Source organism: Mus caroli, unplaced genomic scaffold (genome assembly GCF_978045245.1).
Source record: "Mus caroli unplaced genomic scaffold, Mus_caroli_1 scaffold_2, whole genome shotgun sequence".
In the NCBI taxonomy this organism is placed as follows: domain Eukaryota; kingdom Metazoa; phylum Chordata; class Mammalia; order Rodentia; family Muridae; genus Mus; species Mus caroli.
In genome coordinates this window covers 128400481-128416780 of record NW_028227257.1, presented here as the reverse complement: position 1 = coordinate 128416780, position 16300 = coordinate 128400481, and the positions used below count along the sequence as shown (strand labels likewise).

Below are 16300 nucleotides of genomic sequence, written 5' to 3'. Positions count from 1 at the left end.
GGAGATGGCCTAAAACAGAGGAGGCATCCAAGTCTGGGAAGAAAGGCTCAGATTCCCTCTGAGCCACACGCCATTCACTTTACAGCTAACTGTATTGCTCTTGGAAGTCACTGTGCTGCTCCGAGACTCATCTTCCTTGTGCGGAAAGTGAGTGAGCTGCATAAACCCTTGGACTCTGCCATTGCATGAAATATCTTCCTGTGAGGGAGGCTCACTTCAGACACTTTGCCTCACCACTGCCCTGAGGCTGATGAGTGACAGGCACCACAGCTAATCCTCCATAAATAGATGTTCCATAGCTCAGGTCTCAGGATGAATTTATAGCTGGAGAGTGACATTTAGTAACTTTCAAACAGGACCAATTTGACCTCCAAGAAAAAAAATAGCCTTTACTGTCTTTAAACCATGATATTATACATTGCAAAGCAGTAGCATGTATTTTATTTGAGAAACATATAGCCCTGACCTTTGTTTTAGCTCTAATATTTTTAATATCTGGAGCTAATCAGGAGCTGGTAAAATTTCTCAAAACAGAAAAATATCTAAGAGAAATGCTGATGGACCTGAGAGTTACAATAGGAGTCACTAGGGCTAATAATGAGTTTCAACCTGAAAAACCCCTCTGTTTCTTTTTAACTATCTATAAGACATCTTTGTACATGATTAGTACATTCCTTGATCAGTTATACATGTATTCAATCACCATTAGAGTTTAACGAGTGACAGAAACATCTGGTTTCTCCCTCATTTTCTTAAACTCTAAACAGTAGCAAATGACTACCATTCCAATTAAACTCAAAGTGATTCTGAGGCTACAGAGAGAAGGGAGTCAAGAGTAGAATACAAATCCAACTTAGATGCCCAAGAGAATGTTATTTCCACGAAAAAATATGTGATTTTGGCTGTGCTTTCCAGATTTGTTAATTTTTCTCATTCTTATAACCTAGTTACCTGACAAGAAGCAGGTATTTAGAAAGAAGAAGGTGATGAAGCTGAAAAGATGGTTGAGTATTTAAGAGACCAGGCTGCTCTTCTAACAGACTTGGGTTCAATGGCTAAAAGATGGCTGCTAACAACTGTCTATAACTCCAGTTTCCGGGGATCTTACCTTGTCTTCTGGTCTCACTGCACATGCATATGGTGCACAGACATATATACAGGAAAAAAATCTATTCACAAAAGTTTTAATTTGTAAAACATGCTTTTTAAAAGAGAAGGTGTTCACAACTCTAGTGGATATAGCCTGTCCTTGTGGAGAACACAGGAAGTTTGAGGACACTGGCCACACTGTGTCCACAGTCAGAAAAGAGAGCAGTGACTGCCAGTGTTCAGCTTCATTTCTCTCTTTATTAAGCTTGGAACTCCATCAAGGCAACAGTGAACCAACCCCTAAGCTCATATTTTAGCTGTAACCGCTAATGGGATATCAGGAACTGGGGCTTTGAGGTAGTTGAATTCAGAAGAGCTAGTGAGAGTGTTGGTTCCTTATGACAGGATTACTGTACTTAGAAGAAGAAAGAGACTATTTGCTTTGCCACATAAGGACACAATGGGAAGATGGTCACCTGTAAACCAGGAGGAGGCTCTTGGCCAACACAGAAGCCACTTGCAGATCCTAGACTTCTTTTCCTGAACTGGAAGAAATACATTTGTATTGTCTGAGCCACTGATTCTACAGTGTCTCAGAATAGTAAGCAGTACTGACTAAGATAGCACTTAATTCCCTGAGGAAAGATACCCATTGAAAAAAAGCAATAGTGAAAAGCTATGAGAATAAATTACCATATAAATGTGCTAATCTAAAGTAAAGAACTAAAACAAACCCTGGGGCCCTGCTCAGTGTGAAGTATTCTTCAGCTTTATAGATAGACACAACAAAGAACAACAAGCAGCAAACAAAATCAATCATTTACAAATAAAAACCTTCCCCCTCGTACAGCAATGGCTAGCAATACTGATGTCTTATTTCCAGAGGCAAAATACACCTGGCACACCCGGCACACCTGGCACCTTTAGAATACAAAGGCACCCATCTCCACTCACCCAATTGGCTTTCTCTTTCTCTAGATGGGAAGGAACATGGAACCCCATGCCCTTTGCTGCTTTACTGCTTGACACCCATTGGCCCAGATCAGGATCCTTGACAAAAAGCATTACTGGTGCATGCTGCCTTTTTTACACAGAGTCTCTTTGGATCTTTGACTAGATCCAATCCATCCAGGGCATTCTGCTCATCAAAAGCCAGTATCTGTATCTTAGTGAACAAGGCTCCTTGCCCAGGACTTTGTAAGCTACTATGGAGTAAATAGAAGAACAGACATCCCAAGGAGTTAATATGCCTCACCTGTTACCCAGTGATGATGCCCAAGAATCAGAGTATACACCCCAGTTCCCTTGGATGGGATAATTTGAGAGTTGTGCTTTAAATTCATGCTAGCATCTGTATTGGCTAACAATTTCCTTTCTTCTGGAGCTGGCTGTAGTAATTTTTGAGACAGTTGATATGTAGTTCAAACAGACCTCAAACACAATCTTCCTGCCTCTGCCTCCTGGATATCAGGATTGTAGGCATATGCCAGCATACCCAGATACCTGAATTTGGTTTTTTTTTTTTTGTCTCCTTTTATTTTGTTTTATATTTAAAAAAAAAAGATCCAGCTTTTGCCTCTCTTACCCTCTTGCTCTCTTACTCTCTTATCTCTCTTAACCTCTTGCTCTTACTCTCACCCTCCCTTCCCCCTCCCTTCCCTCCCCCTTCCATGTGGCCACGGCCACCCTCTACTTCTCTACACGTTTCACTCTCTCTCTGCCTTTCTACAATAAACACCTTAAAACCAAAAAAAAAAAAAAAATCCAGATATAAAGTAGGGAGGGATGAAGAGATAGGCAGTAAGCCTTGAAGGGAGGGGTAGCAATGTCATTTAAAGCTTAAGATATTCTCTGTAAAAAGATGGAGGAGGCCTCCCTCTGTGAAGCAGAAGTTTCTGGATATGTCAGATGATATAGACTCGTGTGATGTTTTGCTGAGGCAAGACCCATAGGAGGACACATGATATTTGGAGAGAGTATAAGTGGGACTCAATGAACAGTGATGGCACGCTCGCATAGCTGGCTTTGCAATGCTTCACTGGTCTTGCATCTTCATCTTCGCTAATTATCGATTCACTGAGAGAGGCACTGCAGAGAACTTCTGGCCTCTGGCATCTTGGCTGGTCCTGGTCGCTGGCACTAACTTGTGCTGATTGGGGGCAGAGGACTGGCAGTGTCTGCTAGATGGTGCCACTGCTGCTGATTCAGTTTGCTATCCTGACACTACTGAACTGGACTGTTGGTATCCTGACAAAGAGAGATTGGAATCGCCCCAAGGAACTACTTCTAAACGGGTCCATACTCCCTTGTCTTATTTACTATCTTTTCTCCCCTACCTTTGGACGGTAGACTAGGGGGAGGGGTCAAAGCGCTTGATAAGTCTCATTAAAAGTAGGTTTTAAAAATATCAAAGCCTATACCCCAGCTTTAGAGGACAGTAGAGATCGTCTTTGGACTTAACTCCAGTTCAAGTGTAAGGAAGTGGGAAGGTAGCTGCTTTATTCCGTGTGTAGGGGAGAGTTCTGCAGGAATTGGAAGCAAAGATTCATCCATGGCTTAATAGTTAGCATTTCCCACAGCAGCAGTGTTCTAGACTCCTCTGTCCCCTGTAGCAACCACTGCACTGGTTGAAGCCATCTAGGGGAAAAGACTTGGGTAGAGAGATACATCTAGAGACCAGTCATTCTCTGGATGCAGTCTAATCAGACAGAAGTCTTTTCCCAATAGTCAGCTTCAGAGTCTCCACAGAAGAGAGGCTTTCCATGAACCATCTCTGCAAAGATACAGCTGACACAGCACTACAATGGCACGCTGCCAGAGTGCAACACCACATGTGTAAGGGCCATCTGGTAGCTATAGATTCTGGCTAGGCCAAAGTTGGCCAACTTGACAGTCCCACTGATTCCTACAAGAAGTTTCTCTGGGTTGGGTTCAGGTCTCAGTAAATGATGAAATTCATATGCCAGATATACACATCCGATCCATGATGGTCTCAAACAGTGCCTTGTCTAGATATGTCCTTAGGTTCTGGTTCCTATGCACAAACACTGAGGTCACCTTGATATGATAGTTAAATTGAAGTGGCACAGACCTCTATCAGCTGGATAACACTGGGACACTCAGAAACCTCCAGGCTCCAGAATTAAGCTACTGAATGAGCTATGCTGATAGGAAGGACTCCTCCTCCTCCTCCTCTTCCTCCTCCTCCTCCTTTATTGAGGAATGCCACAATCATGATGGGCACAAAGTAGCCTAGGGAGTCATAATCCTTATTAATCATAATAATTTTCAACTGCCCCATAGGCATCAATAACAACTTCATCTACTGGTTCATATTGAGGGGTATATAGCCATTATTGGATCAGGGAATACCTTTGTAACTGGCCAAGAGATGTGGGATAGAGGGTAACATGTGGCTTGATCCTGATATGATCATAGACACAGGCTGCTAGAACAGTCTCTTTGCCTGGAATCTCACCATATGACCAGCCATCAAAGGGGCAGCCAAACCTAGAGGGAATTTTTTTTTTAAATTAAGCTTAACATTTTTTTTAAACATTCTGTGATCCAGGAAAGTACATTGTTCATGATCGGTAAGTGTGACCTACCATTGTTCTTGTTTGTATATGTGTGCTTGTGTATAAGCATACCTGCATGCCAGGATGAGTTGCAGGAGTCAGTGTTCTCCCTCCACCAAGTGACTTCTGGGGATCAAGGTCAGGTGGTCAGGCTTGGTGGGTGTATACCTGTACTCATTGGGACATCTTGCCGGTTCCGCATTTTGTAAATAATGTATATTTACTTCCACCCACTGTAACTCAGATGAAACTACTCCAAGACAGCATCTCTCCTAGAGTCATTGTACAGCCTAAGGAAGGAACAATTTCAAAGCCAGAGAGACATGGCTATAACCCAACACCTCATCTCTACCATGATCTGTTCCTCCAAAGGCTGCCTGAGTGGCCAGGTCATTGTCTTGTATTACTGTGCTGTCTCCACTACCTAACTCACCTATAGTATTCTCCTCCATTTTCAAAACCATCCTCCATCTAAATACGTCCTACACATCACACCCAAGCCAACCCACACTGTTCTGTATTCCACATGACTACGGCTTCTGATTGTGGCCTCAAAATTGGCAGTGTTTGGGTGGGGGTGTTTGTTTTGAGACAGCGTCTCTCTTCATAGCTCAGGCTGACCTTAAACCCTTGCCTGGGCCTCTCTGAGTTCTAAGATTACAGATATGGACCACCAGGACCATGCAGCACCTGATCTCTAACAATCTTCTAATTGACTCTGGTACATGCCCAGGCTCAATGGTAACTTATTGGGAAGTTATTTCTCTCTGTTCACAATCTGACTGCAAAACTTGCCATATTCATACAGGCAACTGTTATTGGCAGATTTGGCAAAAACCTAGCACTACTTCGATCTAGAACTTTCTCACACCACCTCTTTTCTTGCTTCTCCTTCCTTCTTCTTCATCTCTCTTCCTCCTCCTTCTATTCACAATTTTTATTCTATTCACAATCAGACCAATCAGTATCTCTCACCTGAATTACCAATGTGACTCCCCAGTTGGGGTCTCTGAATCCAGGCCTCCTGTCTATTCCCATCTATCAGCTGCAAGAATTCTCTACCTAAAATGCAAATTGGGTCCCTCTAGTGCTTCTCAAAGTACTTGGAACATCTGTGTTAAAAGCCAGTCTGGTGCCTCTCAAAAAAGCAACAGGCATGTGCAGAGCAACCTTCTAAGGCAGCATCAAGCCTTTAAGGGATCAAAGCCCAGAGCAATTTGGGGTGTCTCATGAAGAGAGAATGAAGGAGAACTGGCCTCTTTCCTGGGATCTGTCAGGCCACCTGGTTTCTAACCCCTGCTAGCTACTATCCTAGCTTAAAAATGTATTAGGCTTCTAAACTCTTAGAGATATATTGCTATTGTCTGAGTGTTATCTGTTCCCCCAAATTGATAGCTCGGAATCTGGTTCCCTGTGAGATTATTTGAGATGGAGCCTTTGGGAAGTTGTGGTCCTCTCATGTCGGATAGTGCACTTACAGGAGAGGCTTGAGAGTAAGTTACACCTCAAAGATGGCCCTCTATTAGCCAGAAATGGACCTTCACTGGATACCAAATGTGCTGGCATCTTGGTGTTAGACAGCCAGCCTCCAAAACTATGAAAAATAAAATTGTTTACAAGCTGCTCAGTCTGTGATTTTTTTTTATTTTTATTTTTATGGCAGGCCAAAAGATCCAAGACAGAATCATAGTGGTCAAAAGTCTTATGCCTAGGGTCAGATCCCCTACCTGTCTGGGGTATTTTAGTTACTTTTCTATTGTTGGAATAAAACACCATGACCAAGGCAATTTATAAAAGAGAGCCTTTAACCTAGGGCTTACAGCTTCAGAGGTTTACGACCTCCAGAGCCTGGAGCATGGCAATAGAAAGGCAGGCACAGGGCAGGAGCTTACATCTTGAGGCACAGCAGAGACGCTGAGAGAGCTAATTGGGAATGGTGTGGGATCCTGAAACCTCAATGCTCAACCCTCCAGTGACACCTTCTCCAACAAGGCCACACCTCCTAATACTTCACAAACAGTTTCAACAACTGGTGACCAAGTATTTAAATATATGAGCATTTAGGAGTCATTTTTATTCAAACCACCATGGGGGTGATCTGGCTCATCAGAGATGCCAAATTGGGTAAGTCTGCCAGCTTTGTGCTTTGGATTCCAACCTTAGGAGGATAGTTGTACCTGCCCCATAGGATGCCCAGGGACTGTTTCTGTTCTCATTTCCCTCTGTCACACGTGGAGAATAGAGCATGGCAGCCATTACAGTGACAGAGCATTCACGACAGTCAGAAGAGTCATGCCGGCCTAGTGCCCTCTAGATTCATGAGACAAGAGCACACAGGCTTAAGGCCTGACCGTGGAGCTCACAACTGTAAATAGCAGCCGCCTTTGGCTGTCCAGTAGCATGCCCACCCTCTGACAAAGAGCAAGCAGGACACAGAGGAGAGAAGACAGAGGGCAGGAGGATGCTTGATGAGCCAGGAGTAGGAGAACAAAGCTAGGGAGAGGGCAGTGGGGGTTATCTCAGCAGGTAGAGGAAGAGAACCAGATCATTGCATTGTAAGTGGCTTCCTTCCAAGCCAGGGCAGGGCCCACCTCCAAGGCATAAAGAACCTTAAGGGTATGTGTCCAAAGCTATGACTAATGAGGCACACAGTGGCTGACAAACATAAACCAAGGGGAATCAAATTACCATTCATTTGAAGTTCAAAACTCAGATCCCACTATTGAAAGTGCACTATCAATCATGGTTCAGTTGCCTTTGTGAATCACATACTTGTATTACGCTGTTCTTGTGTTACAAGTTACTTTGCTTGCTTAAGCCCTTAAAGTATTTCATTGGTGCTTTATACTCTTAATCCTGTAGGAACAGTGTTAAAATACATTTTTTTTTTGAGTAAGTCTATTTATTTACAGCTTGGCATTACACAGTTCAGGCTGGCTTCGAACCCTTGATCCTCTTGCCTCACTTCTGAGTGCTGGAAATACAGTCATGAGCCACCACACTCAGAGAAGTTGGAGACCTTGAAAATGGAAGCAGAGCTAAAACAAGCCAAGAGCTGAGTCTCCCACAACTTGAGTGTTTCAAACTAGAGGTGGGGGGTGGGGGGATGGTCATGTGAAGAGGATGCCTTTAGGACTCTCCATGACCTTTAGCTGTCCCATGGAGACACAAACTCCAAACATGCCAGCAAACAGATATCCAACTCTATTCTCTCAGCCTGAGGCCCAGCAGCTGTGTAGGAGGCATGAGATCCAAGGGCCTGTGTTATATAGTTCCTGTTACCACCAGCTCTGGTGGAGTTCCTGGTACAGACCCACCCACAGCACTGCTCAGAGGCCAGCTCATCCTGGCCCATGTTCCCTTTGTGCTGGGCAGGCCAAGACTACAGAAACCGTCCAGCTGCCTCCCTGAACACCAGGAGCCCCCTTACAAGTCTGACGTTCCATTTTCTTCTATTTGCTGGCTGGAAAGATTTCTGCAGACACGATGATTTTTGTAATCTCAGGAAATAAAGTAGCACTTTTATTAAAATATTCTTAACACACACGAATGCATTCACATGCGCATGCGCAGGCACACAGTGAGGAGATAGCATCAATGCAAATGAGACCTGTGGTATATGCGTGTGTGTTTGTGTGTGTGTATACATATACATAAACATATACATATATATGCTAAGCATGTGCTAGAGATGTGGACATCTCAGCAAGTAGGCCTCTGCACACACACCAAAGCATTGCTCTAGAAAACATCTTTAGAATGCCAACTGTATGCTATGCAGGGCATGGTGAGGACTGGACAGAGTGACTTCTTGGCCTTCCATGCTTACATGCTATGGAGGAAGGATAACCAACATCTTAAGGGGAGTGAGAAACGATCTAGCAGCACCAGGGAGACTCAAGTGGGACTCAGCTATAGCACTGCTGGATAAAAGAATAGAGAGGGCTCAAGTCTGAGAGAGACTGTCCCAGAAAAGGGAACCCAAGGTAAGCATGTGTTTGACTTACTTAAATAAGAGAAAACAGGAGGAGCTGTGAGCAGCAGATGATGGAGACTAGCAGGAGGGTCAGGCTGCTTTTGGAAGGTTTTGAGTCAGAAAGTGTTAGAAACAGCGTGGTCTGCCTGGAGTCCCTCTGGGAGAGCAGCTACCTCAGACAAATGCTGTAAGAATTTTCAGGATGACCAAAGATCTCATTATTACCACACAGATCCAAGCCTCAGATAGTACATAATTAGGAAGAAAGCCCTCCCTCTGCCACAGCTCTCCTCCCTGTGCCCCACTGCCCCTCCTTTCTAGGCCTCCAGGAAAGGAGAGCTGTGGAGAGATGGTACAGTCCACACCACATCTCCTGCTTGGTATAAGTTCAGGTGGAGGGAAAGCTTATCCTCTTCCAATGGGTCCCAGCTCAGGAGCATAGCTAGGCGCAGCTGACGGTTAGCATTTGCCCTTCATGTTGGGGTCGTTGCTCCAGGCTTCTTGTCTTCCTGTCTTATCAATCAAAATATCACTTCTGTTATTTGTTGTTTGCCAGTGCAACTGGCCATCCCCTCCTGGAAATGACATGCCCGCTGCCTAAGCCACCCCAGCCACTGGCGGAGAAATTTGTGGGTAGTGATTTTGCTTTCTAACACTGTATTGAAAGAATGACTCTGAGTGGCTCACGTGATGATAGTTTTCTCGTTACCACTCACCAGCTTTGCAAATATTTTTGAAGTAAGTTGTGAGACAAATCCCAGGCATTGGCATTGCCTCTCTCTCTCTCCATCTCGCCTCCAGGGGAAGGAAAAGAGAGAGGACACACAGTTCTCTTCCTTCAATTCTGTGAATGAGAATGCTCAAGATGAACTGGAGTGTGTTCCTTCCCGTTCTTTTGTCACCAACTTGACGTGTTCTCTGGGGGACTTGCTATACCCATCTGCTCCTCTCCCCACCAGAGAGGGAAGCAGGCAGGAGAAGCACAGATATTAGTTTCCTGTTACCCACAGACTACCCCGAAATACAACTCTGAGAGCTAGAGTGAGGCTCACACTTCCAATGGATAGCATCTTTCTGCCCATCAGCCCAGTTCCTGCCCTTGAGGTTCTTCGTCCCAGTGACTGTGTCCCAATGCCCTTGACTGGCTTGCTGGGAGCTGTAGGCTGTGGGCATGCTCTCCAGCTGGCCTGGATGCTCTTCCGCTCACACTACTGCCCTTTGTGTGTCCTGGAGCTCTGCTCCAACCACACTGGCTTACCACACCATCTGTTTGTTGTCTTGCTTGGGCTCCCTTGGTGGTGCTCACCCATTCTGACCTTTCAGCCATGTATTTATATCTTGGTTTATGACCTGTCTCCCTCAGTGACACAGGAACCTGAAAGGGGGACCCTTGCTTCTTCTGGTGACACAGTTTCTGGAATGAGAAGGATACACAATAAACTAGAAGGGGAAAAATCAGAATCAAGTTTATAGTAGCCACTCACAGCTCTCTCTCTCTCTCTCTCTCTCTCTCTCTCTATATATATATATATATATATATATATATATATATATATATATGTCACCACACACACACACACACACATGAAATGAGGTTCAAGAAGTTGGAGTGGCTTTCCTAAGGCCTCAAAGTCAATGGGCAGAACTCAGGGCTGGAAGCCCAAAGATCCCGATGCTCTGGACCAGTGTTTACCATTAGCACTTCCATCCCCAGTTGCTTTGAGGGCTTGGATCACTCTCTTTCTCTTTCTCCTTTTCTACCAACATTGGCAAGATGGGAGAATCTGGACTAAATTAGACAAAGACTTTGATCATCAAAAAGACAAAAGCCCTAAGCACATTGCAAGGTGAACCAGCCAATCAAGAGCAATATTGACACCAGCCCCCTTTCTCCTAAATGCACTGCCCACAAGACTCCATGCCTCTCTTTGAGTGTCAGCACCACTGGGTGATGCCTCTGACATGCAGTGATTTGTCTCCCGCAGATTCAAAACAAGCTGCTTTGTTGCACCTCTTCAACTTTGAGTTAGAGTTGAGGGTTATGTGCTGGGAGAAGTGGTGGTGGGGCTTCCTTGGATAACATCTCACCTGCATGATTACCCTCTAAGACGTCCACAGGTTGGATGGAACCCAAGGGCAAACACCTTCCCTCCTACACTAGGTCACAGATGATCACTGGAGTAGCTAGAAGCACCAATAGAGATCATTGGTTAGACTACCTGGGAAGGAAGAAGCTCAATTGGAGCTCAGCAAAGATGGAGCAACATATACTCCAACACCACAGCAGAAGCTGGGCCTGTGCTTCCAGGCTATCTTTTATCCTTCCTCCTTCCAGCACACATGCATACATGCATGCATGAATACACGAACACACACACACACACACACACACACGCACACAAGCATACAGACATACAGTTATATTGTTTGGTCTGCACCAGACAACTGTAGGCTTGAAACAAGGAAGCAGAGACATACGTTTAGTGTTCTGTAGATGGTGAATTAGATTCAGACTCTGATCTGATCCTGAGAGCAGAATGAAGTTTCAGGCGCAGAGAATCACAAGAAGCCAATAGACAGAGACGTCTAAACCCAAGCTTTTGGAAAGGGGATGGCTTGGTTAGCTAGACAGCTGAAGGAGCAGAAAGAGGCCTGAACCTGAGGCACATACCTGCCTTGGTTAGCCTCAGATTGGCAGTGTGTCGATAGATAGATAGATAGATAGATAGATAGATAGATAGATAGATAGATATAGAGATAGATATTACTGTAATCATGGAATTTACATTTGTTTTCATAAAGCACTCAACTACAAGTAGTGTGCCTAGAGGGCTTAGTCAAGAATGTTCCTAAACCCATGCAGCTGATGTCGAGCTGTCTGTGACCTTCAGCGTGTTAGCTTCTCTGATGCTGTTTCCTCAAATGAAATATGGAGACTAAAAGAGTGTTGTTCCCTGGACTGAGTTCCTGTCAGCATTCTAATGTGTAACATAACTCACCTAACATTCTTGCCAAGTTTCTGACATATCCAGAACACTTTTTAAAAAATTGCTGATATTGCAGTTATTTTCATAAGCATCATCTTTATAATCTATACAAGAAAATACTCCTAGCAAGGGAGTACTTAGAGATGTAATGGACCCATTTTGGAACAGACCCATCTGAACATTTGAACAACAAATATCTCCCAAGTTAATTCGGGGAGTGGGGGGCGGGCTGGAGGCATTATTCATCTTGCGGTTCAAATAAACGAGAAAAATTTTTAGGACAGCTGGCAGTCCTGTTTCTCAAAGTGTGCTTTGGGGTGGCCTCCCTAGCTTTGACGTAAACATCTAGTACATGTGGGAGAGGCATGAGAGGTATGTATTCTCATACATATGTGGTAAAGGGGAGTTAGATTCCGGTACACGTGTGGGAGGTTATATTGGCTCCCTTAATTTTTGTTATTTGTTTGCTTGCTTTTGAGACAAAGTCTCACATTCATGACAAACTCATGCCTCCGACTCCCAAGTGCTGAGATCACAGGCATGAGCTACCACACCTGGCTCAGGTTTAATTTTAAATGGGCGTTAAAGATAATTAAATTCTGCCTTAGACTGTTCTGGTTCCCTGCATTCAGCCGAAGCGCTCGTGAGCATGGCCCAGTTTAGGTGTTCTCTGGCAGTGGCTATTTCTCTAATAGTTTATAATTGCCAAAGTGGCACATGCATCTTACTACATAAAGGATACTTGTAATTGCAATGAGCCACAAACCAGCTCTGTATGGTCTTCTCTGATGTTCTTCTAGCATCTAATGCAGAGTTTAGAATGTGGTGGATGCCTCCAACATAATCTTGTGGGGTTTCTACTCTCTAGAGGGCTAAATTTTAACAACTTCTCCTGGACTCTGAGTCCTACTGTAATCTAGCTATTCTTCATATGGGATATGAGTGATAGAAAAATTACATATATATATAATATATATATATTAGAAAATCCTTTACAGTTCTCTCCCATGTGCAACAAGTCTGTAGACAAACAGTCTCGGCTACATGTAGGCACTGCAATGACCCGAGTTCCTCTTCCTTTTCCCCTCTGTTAACATCAATAAATGATCCGCATTATCAGGTCACCTGTTAGTTGACTACTAGACCACCAGCCTCCACCATAGTTAGGATCTGGGATGGCCCTAAAGCCATGTGTTAAAGTTAGGCTTAGCCTCAATTCTACAGAATGTCTAGAACCCAGCCAGATGCTCAGGCCTCATCATACAAGGAGGTTGGGAAATGTTATCTGTAACTCTGGGCAAGGATAATCTCAGGAAGGGATCAAGGTCAGGTCACAACTAAGGAGGCTAAGAAAATGGGGGGAGGGGGAAGAGGGGAAAGCACAGCTTTGACTCCTGCAGTGGGGTCTGTTGACTCTCATTTGTGCTGCCCTGAAGAGAGACTCCTTCACTCATTCTTTCCTGGCAGGGACCCATGTGTTCTTGCTCACACAGCCCTGGCTTGGAACACCTCCAGGTTCCTCTTCCAGGCTCAAGGCCTTTCTCTGTAAGCCTCCTGTCAGGCTCCCCCATCCACAGGAGCGCTGGCTCTCATTGCCCAGGAGGTACCAATCCTGTGTGTTTGCAGCAAATTTATCTTCACAGTAATAGGCTGAACCTGACAGGCTTAGAATAGATTCTATTTTTACCTAAGTCTCTGGCATGGAAGTTTCCTTACTTATTAGGGATGCACCGCATATCTTTGGTTTTGTTATCAATGGTAGCGATAGAGAAAAGCTCAATCTAAAGTTTTAAAATTTGGTTCATAATTTCAGTTTGTCAAATTCACTTGTTCCTGTCCCAGTTTGCTTTCTCTCGCTGCCATAAAACAATTGTCAAAACGCAACTTCGGAATAAAGGATCTTTTTGTAGCTTAGGTCTTACAATCAATCCATCTTTGAAGGAAGCCAGGGAAGCAACTCAAGTCAGGAACCTGTAGGCCGGAAGTGAAGCAAAGGCCATGAAGAAACACTGCTGACTGGCTTGTTCCCTGTGACTTACTCGGACTGCTTTCTTTTACGATCCAGAAAGACCTGTCCCATGAGCTGTGCCCTAACCCATCAATCAATAATCAGGAAAATGCCCCACCGACATGCTCAATAATCAGGAAAATGCCCACCCACCCACATGCTCACAAACCAATCTGATAAAGGTAACTCCTCAACCGAGGGTCCTTCTTCCCAGGCGACACTAGTTTTTGTCAACTTGTCAAGATCTAATCTTCATAACTCCTATGAAGAGAATTGTTAAAATTTGCCAACTCCCCAAGATTCCATGGGGTATAAATTGTCCAAGGCACTGTTAGCACATTTCAAAGGAATTTGGAGAAATTTTGTGAAATTTGTACAAATTTCACAAAAGACATTTAGAAAATTTTGTAGACAAAGCCAGTGTCTTCTGGAAAGTTTTTTGGTCTCTAAGTTCAGAAAATTCCTGAGGTTCTTAGCATCAATGGCTTCTACCCATTGCACAGAATGATAAGCTATGATAAACAGTGTAGCAGTAAAATGACCTTAGATGCAGACCAGCACTGAGAGACTGTTCTCCAAATACACTCCAGACTCATTACTGTACCACATCATCACTTTGGATGTTTTTTTCCCCTTTCTGAGGATGCATTATTCCCCCCTTGGGCTACTCTGCTCCTTTACTGGCTCCCCTCCTTATAGTCAGCCCAAGCACAGGCTCTCCAGAAGAGCATGAAGGATGTGCATACCAACCTTACAAGACCATAACAGCTTTGATTTACACACACAGATCTCAAGTCTTAGCCCAGCCTCCCTTTTCTGCCTACCACTGATGCCGTGGGGCATAATGGTTAAACCAACAAGCCATTTTCACTGGCATATCATACTTACATCTGAAGTTTGCCACTGTTTTGTTTTTCTCTTCTCAGATATGACCATGAACTAAATAGAGACGTGACATCAAATGGTTGGGCAAACACAGCTGTCCAGAGCCACCCCAGTGGACTCTGGGAAAGCACTTTGTTCAATTCCAAGAACTCTGAGGAGCCAGTTCACACTGAAAGGTCGTTGGTTACCAAATAACAAATCTCATTATGAGGTGTCTGAGAAATAACAGTTGTTTGGACTCTATAAATCCTAGTTTTATTCACGAGTCTGTTTGTTTCCTGAGGCGACTATAATCATCATGACTGTCAGCATATGCTATTTATGAGAGCTTCTGGTGTAAACAGATAAGGACCCAGTGTATGTGTTTATGGATGTGTGCTTTGTCTTGGTCTCACTGTAACCACTGGAAGTCTCACATGTCACTCAAATTTAGTCTCCACCTGGCAGACAGAGGGGTGGTACTTTTGGGAATTGTGAGAATATAGTATAGACACAGTCCCTGTGCCATGTCTCCAGTCTCTCCAGAGGACCTCAGGAACAGAAAGCTCAACTGATTTAAGCACCCTACTGGAAAAAAAAAGAATTTTCTATAGAAGAGTGTGGGAACTCAAAACTGTTCATCAGCTGAAGGACTGACGAGTCTCCAATCCGACTTTTCCGAGGACCATGGTGATGCTTATTGAAAAGTAGAAGGAATTCTCAAGTCTTCTAATCCACTCTTCCTGTTCCACCAACATTCCTCTATCCTAATACCTTAGTGTCTATAATCAACGCTCTGGAGACTGGGATTCCTCGGCTTTGTGCAGCAGTTTGTCAACAATGCCATGGATTGGCTCTGTAACCATTAAAGAACTTTGGGAATGAAGGGGACTCAGGCTAAAGAAGGAAGGAAAATGAGAAAGGGGGAGAGTGTGCGGAGTCTTCTGACAAACAAGGAGGCCCTGCCAGGATCTTGAACTCGAGCATACTCAGGTTCTGTGCTGGGCAGTGCCTTAGATCCTCCTGGGAGCTTGGTTAATCATCTTGCTATTAGGAGATGAAGCCTACACTGCTAAATACAGATATCCCGGTCACGTGATCAGAGAACAGCGCAGACATTGAAGGCCTCCATGGTACGAAGGATCTTTAAGGAAAGATCTTTAGTCTCTAAGGAAACTTCAACAGCAGAGATCCTCTCTATGGATCTTCTGGCTTTTCTTACTCGATCATTCCTCTTATCCACCACACAGACTCCAAATGTTTTCTACTGCAACAGACCCAAGACCTCAGCACACCTGATGCCTTGTTAGAGGCACCATTCTGACCTTTAGAACAGGACACTTCAAACTCAACACCTACCTGCCAAATCCATCAAAACCTCATCCATAGTTCCAGAGTCCAGAAAAGTCCAGAAATGTACTAACCTTGCTTTTTGGCTTCTTGCTAACTGTTCTTGCTAATTAAAGTTTGTCAACCAGGATGTGATTTTTTTGTAAAAAGAATGGTGGAACTCAGGGCTGCATGTTTTCGGCAAGTTCCCCATGCAGTTGCTGACTGGCAACAACACAGACTTTCTAGTCAGCTTTAAGAGTGTCCATTTGTTCTCTGGAGGAATTACCTTGAAACATTCTGGAGGTGCCAGGGAGATTTCCAGAGACTCAGATCCCTGGTTACTGGGGGCCTGGAATCCCCTAGGCAAATAGAATGGTAAGTGGATAGTTCCCGGGGATACACATCCTGAGGCACTCCAGGACCCCAGGAACTTCTCTTTCCTCTGTTCCCATTGACCTAGAGGCTC

General features: G+C 44.3%; 1 pseudogene; it reads right to left on the bottom strand.

Moving 5' to 3' along the window:
- Positions 1-3587: 3587 nt before the first annotated feature.
- On the bottom strand, positions 3588-10737 carry LOC110305937 (cyclin-dependent kinase 4 pseudogene; annotated as a pseudogene).
- Positions 10738-16300: the final 5563 nt, after the last annotated feature.